Genomic DNA, 8,648 nt, shown 5'->3' with positions numbered 1-8,648 from the left:
TGGATGCGAAGAGGATGCCTCCAACTTCTTGGGCTTTGCTTCTCAACTTATTCTGCCTTCTGGGACCCCCCAGCCCAAGACCAACCACCTCTTGGATAGGTGAGCATGCAGATATTTTGGAATGTGAGTGTGGGGCAGGATGACCGCGTATGAAAGCTCCTTTGAGCACAAGTGCTGGCCCCCATTTTCTCTCCCATGGAGGCCCTGAAATGGCCAGCTCCTTGTTCAGGGCCTCCAAGGGAGAGAAAAGGGAACCTCAGTTACTCTTTGCCTTCTGAGGACACTGTCTCACTCCCAGAGCCCCAAGACTTACGGCTGCTGCTCTAACAGCCTCAGGACATCCAAGGGATCATGAGCAAAGCACACAAGCCCTGCCCGCCAGATGTGAAGCACTGTACAGAGAGAATTTGGGTTTTTTAACTGGCTAAACAGAGTTTCAGCCCTTGGGGAATTTGATTTCTTAAGCATACACCTTCCCCTTCCTTGTGTCCCTGGTGAGAAAAGCCAATCCTGCTTTCTTCCTTTGGTAATTTAATCAGAGGAAATAACTCTTTCCATGGTCTAATAGATTTGCTGAATCATGAATTCTGTACATGCACAGAAGCTATACCTCTTGAAACCCCAAAGATGGGCAAGATGGGCCATTTCGCTCCACCTGGCTCCACCGGATATTGCTGATGGCCAATGAAAGCCCAAGTAGGGATTCCTAGTGGGGGATGTTGCTGTGGTATAGTGGAGGAGCAGGGCCAGGAGGCTAACTTGGACACCTGAGAACACAAAAAAGCAGCAGCAAAACAACTACATGTTTCCTTTTAAATGGGCCTTCCTGCTGAGTGTAAAGCATAGATCCTCATTTTTTAAGGGAAAAGGGAGAGAAGGCTTCTCCCAAAGTGTTAGAAGGCCACAAATAATGTAACAATAGAACAAAACAAATGTGCCGTTTCATGTGATACAGAATCCTATGTGCAAATCTGTTAGATCGAGAAATTTGTACTAAATAAGAAAAAATAAATAAAGGTGTGTGCTTGCAGGTAAACAGATTGGAGATTTTCTGCAAGATCTTGTGAGATCTCATTGAAGTCTTGCAAGATGTCTAGGAGAGCAAAATATGTATTGAGATTTGGGAGAGATCTTGCATGCTCTTTCAGGGACCAAAGCCATCACTGCTGCAGCGCCAAAGGCAGGTGGCTAAGGGGTGGTGAGTGTCCCACGGGGCGAAATGGGATGTACCCCCCCTCAAGCTCAGGATTCCAGAGCTAACAACTGTCAGTTGGGAGGGATGGAAGGCAAGGACCCACAGCCCAGGTGGGGCTCACTAGCTTGGGGAGGAGGTGTGTGATTCCTCAGCTGGAGTAGATGCAGGACAGTTGAGGCTCACATGCCTCATCACGGCAGAAGCTATCACTGGAAAGCTGTCCTGGCCAGGCCTGTGTCCTTTGGCTCCAGTTGGGAGTGAAACGGATGATGTCTGATTTTTGGCGAAATAATTTTTTTTTAAAAAAATTATGATTTTCAAGTTTATACATTTCAATAATTTTGCAGTCATTTTAACATTTCAAAACTTGACTTCCTTCCCCCTCTTTCTGCAGTTCCTTAAATTGATTCTTCATATCTTATGCATATCCAAATTACCTTAATTTCTTCATTTATGCATCTGCTTTAAATAGATAATCTTATTAAACTGCAGGTTATTCCAATAATCCTGCCAATGTTCTTATCTGTTTACAGTTTGTAACTATTCATTAAACCATTTCCATTCTTTAATAAAACGTTTGTTCTCTTGCTCCTAGAAACAGTCAGCATGTGACAGAGGCCACATCCTGGGAACCGTTTGACTGGCCACCTAAACCAGGTGAGAGCAGCCGAAGAGTCTCAAATGCACAGGAACTTCCCCTGTGTGCAAAGACAGGCTCCAGAAGATTGAGCGGACAAGACCAAGCGTGGGCCCAGTGGTCAAGAAGGTGGTTTCTGCAATGCTGTGGAGGGAAGTGAGGGGCAGATGGGGCTCATCCACCTATAAAGATAGCCCATCGAGGAGAAGGAAAACTCTGATCCTAATTTGCCTTGTGGGATATCTTTGGGAGCTGAAAAGGCTAAGGAGTAAAGCCTACACAAATCTGGAGTGGAGTCCCTCAGGCGGTTGGATGGCGCTTTCCTTGGAGACACATCTGCAAAGCCAAGAGAGGGAGTCTTGTCATCTGGGAAGCCCAGGACCTCCAGACACACTGCCCAGTCTTGCTCCCTGGAGAGGTCACTTTGGGACTGCTGACACTGTTGCTTGACTTTTGACCTCACCCCTGGAGGTGCACTCCATTGCTTCTCAAGACAGACAAATGCCAACATTAAAAAACTATTTGAAAGAATTTTATTTCATTCACAAAAGACAATCTGGCATGTGATTAGGACAGTGGTTTTCAGACAACGGGTGACACGTTTATTGATCCAGTTTGGAAGGCTCTGTCTTGTCTTCGCACATGCGCAGTTCCATCTAGGAGCAACAACAAGGGAAGGAGCCAAACTGTCGACTCCTGCAGCGAGACTCAGGATTTCCACTCATGCTCACAAACGTAGGAAAAAGCACCGCCTAGGATAAAAGGATGATCACAGAATAGCATGTTTGTAAAGGAACTTGATTAGAATAATAATGATGATGATGATTTTTTATTTTTTATTTTCTATTTGGGTTTGTGGGGAAGGGGGGGACTGGGTCTTGGTGGGGAGGGAGATCTGTGCTGGAGTTGCTGGCCTCACTGCTGTCGCTGCCCGGAAGAGAGAAGAAGAGAAAATATTTTTAATCTTTCCATTTCTTATTATGTTGACAACCCATCTTTCCTTCAAGGATCTCCAGGTGGCTTACGCGATTCTCCCTTTCTTTCATTATATTTACTTCCTCATTCCATTTCTCTTCCAATATCTCTTCCTCTTCCTCCTTGCAGACCAGGGGGTGGATTTTAGGGGCACGACAGCAGGAGGCCAGCAGCTCGCACAGCCTGCCACACTGGCCATTCTCTCTTTCAACAGCCTTGGAGAACAACTGAGTAGGCATCTAGAGCATCAACTGAACAGGCATGTGGATCAGCTAGTCACTGGACACAGTCTATTCTTTTGGAGGGGGCTTTCCCCAGTTTCCATTTATAAGAAGTTTGAAAGGTTGCCTCTTTATAAAGTCTGTTTCCCTGTGACGAGAGACCACACTGGAGACTCCGTGTTTTTGAAATATATAAAGGTAAAGGGACTCCTGACCATTAGGTCCAGTCGTGGCCGACTCTGGGGTTGCAGCGCTCATCTTGCTTTATTGGCGGACCGGTCATGTACAGCTTCCGGGTCATGTGGCCAGCATGACTAAGCTGCTTCTGAACCAGAGCAGCGCACGGAAATGCCCTTTACCTTCCCGCCGTAGCGGTACCTATTTATCTACTTGCACTTTGACGTGCTTTTGAACTGCTAGGTTGGCAGGAGCAGGGACCGAGCAACGGGAGTTCACTCCGTCATGGGGATTCGAACCGCCAGCCTTCTGATAGGCAAGTCCTAGGCTCTGTGGTTTAACCCACAGCGCCACCCGCATCCCTATTATTTATTTATTTAGATACTTGGGTTTGGAGCGAAGGGAGAACTGGGTCTTGGAGTGGGGTGGAGCTGTACTGGAGCTGCTGGCCTCACTGCAATTGCTGCCTGGAAGAGAAATGAAGAGAAAAAATTCTTAATTTTTTCATTGATTACTACATTGATGACCCATCTTTCCTGCAAGGATCTCCAGGTGGCTTGCGTTATTCTCCCTTCCTCCCTTCCTCATCCCATCCCTGAACTCTTCTTGAATCAGGGAGCTGCCTCCCCCCATCCCAGTGATCCAGATTCTCTCTGGCCTCCCTGTTCCTCAAGAACAAAGATCAACACTCCCCATCTATATATCGGTGGCATCCATCCCCTGGTCGCTTGGTCTTACATAAATTGTTTTCACCTTCACTAAAGATTCCTTCTGATCTTCATAACCATCACTTCATCCTCCCATTTCTCTTCCAATATCTCTTCCTCCTCCTCCTCACAGACCAGGGGATGGATCTTTGGCACATGACAGCAGGAGACCAGCAGCTCACGCAGCCAATCTTTATAAACTAATCTAACCATGACTTGGTTCCCTATGTTTCTGAATCTTGAGGGATAGTAAAAGAAACAGAATGCAGAAGGAATTAGGAATTAGGAATCCTACTTATACTTTATATGAAGAAAGTCTCTTCATTACACCAGAAAACATATTTCCTTTCTCACAAACTACCTCCTCAAACTAAAGAGGCTCATCTATAATTTTATAGTCTCTTTCCTCTTTTGTGCAGTTCTGCCCCTCCTTTCGCCACTTTTCTTCTCTTCCCGATTCTCCAATTAGTCCAGCCGTTTCTCCTAGACCACGCTATGCCATCTTTGCCATCTTTATAGGTTAGTGTTTAATATAAGTTCAATATTACAAGTGTTGCCTTCTTTTTTACCTTTGTTTTCCAGTAACTTCCACTCTTTTACCCCAAACAGCGCTGACAATCCAAGTCTTTTAACTCAGTCTCTTTCGCTGGGCTCACGCCACTTCAAAGTAAAAAACAAGTTAAGTCCTTGAATTCAGCTTCTTTTAATGGGCTAGTACTGCTGCTGCAGAGTGAAATTTGAATCTGTCTTCCTTTTCTTACTGGTACTTGTTAGAGAAATCTTTGCTTATGGTTACGTATAATGAGAAAGATTTCCAATATGTTTAAGATAAAATCTCCCGTTCTTTACTCTTTATGTGCTAGTCTTTTGGGTCTGTTTCTGAGCAGTTCAGTTTGTATAAATAAGTCTCACAGACCCTCTTCTCCTCAAGCTCTCCTTGTTAGCTGCCGTTCTTACCCTTTGGGACTTTGAGGCTTGCTGCTGAGGATTGCTCATGTCCTTGTGTCTAGGTACTCTCTGTCGACTCACCTCCTGGTTAGGACGTGGGCTTCGAAGGGTTCCTTTTTTGACGCTGCCGGACAATGTCAGCCCTGGGCCATGCCCAGAGCCTTTTTGGGGGTTGTGTAGCCTCCGCGTTGCCCCCCAAAGTTCCCTCTAACAGCTGCTAGGCGTGGAGAACCCGCGAAGAACATCCACAACGGAGGGCGGAAAAACCGGAAGCCCTTACATACCAGGTTTGGAAGGGGGATTTGGTCTGCGATAGGCTTTTTCCGTAGGGACACGGGTGGCCACAGAGCCTAGGGCTTGCTGATCAGAAGGTCGGCAGTTCGAATCCCCGCGACGGGGTGAGCTCCCGCTGCTCGGTCCCAGCACCTGCCAACCTAGCAGTTCGAAAGCACAAAGTGGAAGTAGATAAATACCGTATTTTTCGCTCTATAGGACGCAATTTCCCCCCTCCAAAAATTAAGGGGAAATGATCAAAGCAGCAGAAATAAGAGATGATTGGATCCCTTTAAGAGCTCAAAGCATGGGTACCCCCAACAAAAATTTAAAATTCGGTTTTGTAATTTGGAACTAATGTGATTTGATTGGTTTGCTAATAAAAAATATATTATAAAAAAAACAAAAATTAAGGGAAAATTTGTGTGCGCCCTATGGAGTGAATGCAGGCTGCGCAGCTAAGCCCAAAGCCAGAGCAGGCAGAAGGAGCACTGCGCAGCGCTCCGTCTCACTGTTCTAGCTTGGGGATGGCTGCGCAAAGCCTCCGCAGGACAGTGGGGTGCCTTCACCCCGCTGCTCTGCAGAGGCTTCAAAGGCTGCACCCGTTGGCTTCAGGCAGCTATCCGCAAGCTTTCAGAGCGCAGCAGGAGTTCCCGCTGTACTGTGATTTGATTGGTTTGCTAATAAAAAATATAGTATAAAAAAAAACAAAAATTAAGGGAAAATTTGTGTGCGCCCTATGGAGTGAATTCAGGCTGCGCAGCTAAGCCCAAAGCCAGAGCAGGCAGAAGGAGCGCTACGCAGCGCTCCGTCTCGCTGTTCTAGCTTGGGGTTAGCTGCGCAAAGCCTCCGCAGGGCAGCGGGGTGAAGGCACCCTGCTGCCCTGCGGAGGCTTCAAAGGCTGTGCTCTGGGGGCTTCAGGCAGCTATCCGTAAGCCTTCCAAGCGCAGCAGGAGTTCCCGCTGCACTCAGAAGGCTTGCGGATAGCCGTCTGAAGCCTGGAGAGCGAGAGGGGTCGGTGCACAGTTTTCCCTCTCTGAGCAGCGCCCCTTCAGTGAAGCGGGAGGAGAAATCGAAGGGGCTCCGTTTCTCCTGCCACTCCCGCTGAAGGGACACTGAGCAGAGAGGGAGAGAATTCCCCCCCCCCCGTTCTCCCCCTCCTATGATCCGGTGCGTCTTATGGTCCGGTGCGTCCTATAGAGCGGAAAATACGGTAGGTGCCGTTCTGTCGGGAAGGTAAACAGCCTTTCCGTGCACTGCTCTGTTTTTGCCAGAAGCAGCTTCGTCATCCTGGCCACATGACCCGGAAGCTGTACGCCGGCTCCCTCAGCCTATAGAGCGAGATGAGCGCGCAACCCTAGAGTCGTCCGCGACTGGACCTAATGGTCAGGGGTACCTGTACCTTTACCTAGGCTTTTTCCAGATCTGCCTTACTGCCCTATGTTTCTAAATCTTGAGGGAGAGCAAAAGAAGCAGAATGCAGAAAGAATTAGACATCCTACTTACACTCAAGAAGAAGAAATCTTTATTTTGCCGGAAAACATCATTACTTCTCACAAACCACCTCCTTTCTCCTGAACTATCCTCAAATAGTTGCTCTTCCCAAAGTCCTCAGCCAAGTCACTCAGCAGGGGGACGTGTCACAATGGAGGCCCTGACCCTGTTGCTTTAGCTACCTTGCTTAACAATGTGAATTGTTCCCCTTAACATTAATTTTTCAAATATATCTTCCAGTGGGTTTTTATTTTTTTTTATTTAGGAAGGATCTAGAGCTGGCTTCATCCAGCACAGTGCATTTCTGGACAGGACAGGAAACACCTTGCAAACACACACTTTTCAACATGGCGGTGTCACCAAGGAAAAACACTCCTGGCCGAGACTATGGCTGCTGTTTCTCAATTCATAGTAAAAAATGACCCTTCTCAACATCCTGTAATAAACTGTCCAGTATTAGGATGGACAGGAGCAGGACTTCACCCTTAGACCCCCTGATCCCCCTGTTACTTTCTGTTTCTGCCCAGTGTCTTCTGCCAATCAACAGCTTTCCTTAGCTTGCAAGGAAGTGAAATGTTATGAGTTACTTGGTGCCAGACTCCCCTTTGCCATGAGTTTCTGGGTGCCAGGCACTGAACCCCTGGACACTGAACATCTGGGGAATTGATCTAAGCTGTACCCCAAGCACTACATTTGATTGTTGGTTATTAGAAACTGATTGAAACCATTTTATTTCATTCACAAAAGAAATTTTGACATGTGATTATGATAACAGTTTATATAATAAAGGTGACACGTTTATTGATCCTTTTTGTAAGTTATTATTTGTCTACTTTAATGTATTTTATATATATATATTAATCAGTAAGGGGGTGGGGTGGGAAGCAGTTTTGCATATGAAACTGGTGGATGGCTGTCATTAATCCAGATGAATTTCATAGAATCATAGAAACTTATAGCTGGAAGGGACCCCAAGGGTCATCTAGTCCAACCCCCAGTGATGCAGCAATCTCAGCAAAAGCATCCATGGCAGACGGCCATCCAACCTCTGCTTAGTAACCTCCAAGGAAGGAGAGTCCACCACCTCTCCTGGGAATCTGTTCCAATGCCAAACAGCCCTTACTGTCAGAAAGTTTTTATGAATGTTTAGTTGGAATCTCCTTTCTTATAACTTGAATCCATGGGTTCGAGTCCTACCATCTAGAGCAGGAGAAAAGAAGCTTGTTCCCTCTTCCATGTGACAGCCCTTAAGATATTTGAAGATGGCTGTCAGATCTCCTCTCAGTTTCCTCTTTTCCAGGCCAAACCTCCCCAGCTCCTTCCAGTGTTTCTCTTCAAGCTTAGTTTCCAGACCCTTGGTTGTCTTGGTTGCCCTCCTCTGCACACATTCCAGCTTGTCAACATCCTTCTTGCCCAGGATGATGGTGCCCAGAACTGGACACAGGAATCCAGGTGTGGCCTGACCAAGGTAGGAGAGAGTAGGACTTGGACTTTGTTTCATCAGGACCCTGGACTTCCATAGATGCAATCTAGAACAGCGTTACCATTTTCTGCTGCTGCACATTCCTTGTGGCTGAGGCTCAGGGTAACGCCCCCGGGACCTTTCAGTTCATGGTGTCCATGGAGGCGCAGGTCAATTCTGTGTCCAGGGCAGCTGTTGACCAGCTTCATCTAGTACGCAGGCTGAGACCCTATCTGCCTGTGGATTGCCTCGCCAGAGTGGTGCATGCTCTGGTTATCTCCCGCTTGGACTACTGCAATGCGCTCTACGTGGGGCTACCTTTGAAGGTGACCCGGAAACTACAACTAATCCAGAATGTGGCAGCTAGACTGGTGACTGGGAGTGGCCCCCAAGACCTACATTGGCTCTCAGTATGTTTCCGGGCACAATTCAAAGTGTTGGTGCTGACCTTTAAAGCCCTAAACGGCCTCAAAGGCCCAGTATACCTGAAGGAGCGCCTCCACCCCCATCGTTCTGGCTGGACACTGAGGTCCAGCGCTGAGGGCCTTTTGGCGGTTCC

General features: G+C 47.2%; 1 long non-coding RNA gene across 1 annotated transcript in view; it reads left to right on the top strand.

The window, feature by feature from the left end:
- The first annotated feature begins 2,166 nt into the window (after positions 1-2,166).
- LOC309535743 overlaps positions 2,167-8,648 on the top strand; it is an 87,409-nt gene continuing 80,927 nt past the window's right edge. Inside the window, exon 1 of the long non-coding RNA XR_014221374.1 lies at positions 2,167-2,303. This is a non-coding gene — a long non-coding RNA (uncharacterized lncRNA). The remainder of the gene's footprint in view (positions 2,304-8,648) is intronic.

This window comes from Podarcis vaucheri (genome assembly GCF_965113315.1).
Source record: "Podarcis vaucheri genome assembly, chromosome: 6".
NCBI classification, from domain to species: domain Eukaryota; kingdom Metazoa; phylum Chordata; class Lepidosauria; order Squamata; family Lacertidae; genus Podarcis; species Podarcis vaucheri.
Note: the sequence above shows the minus strand (reverse complement) of the source record. Positions and strands in the feature narration are given on the sequence as shown.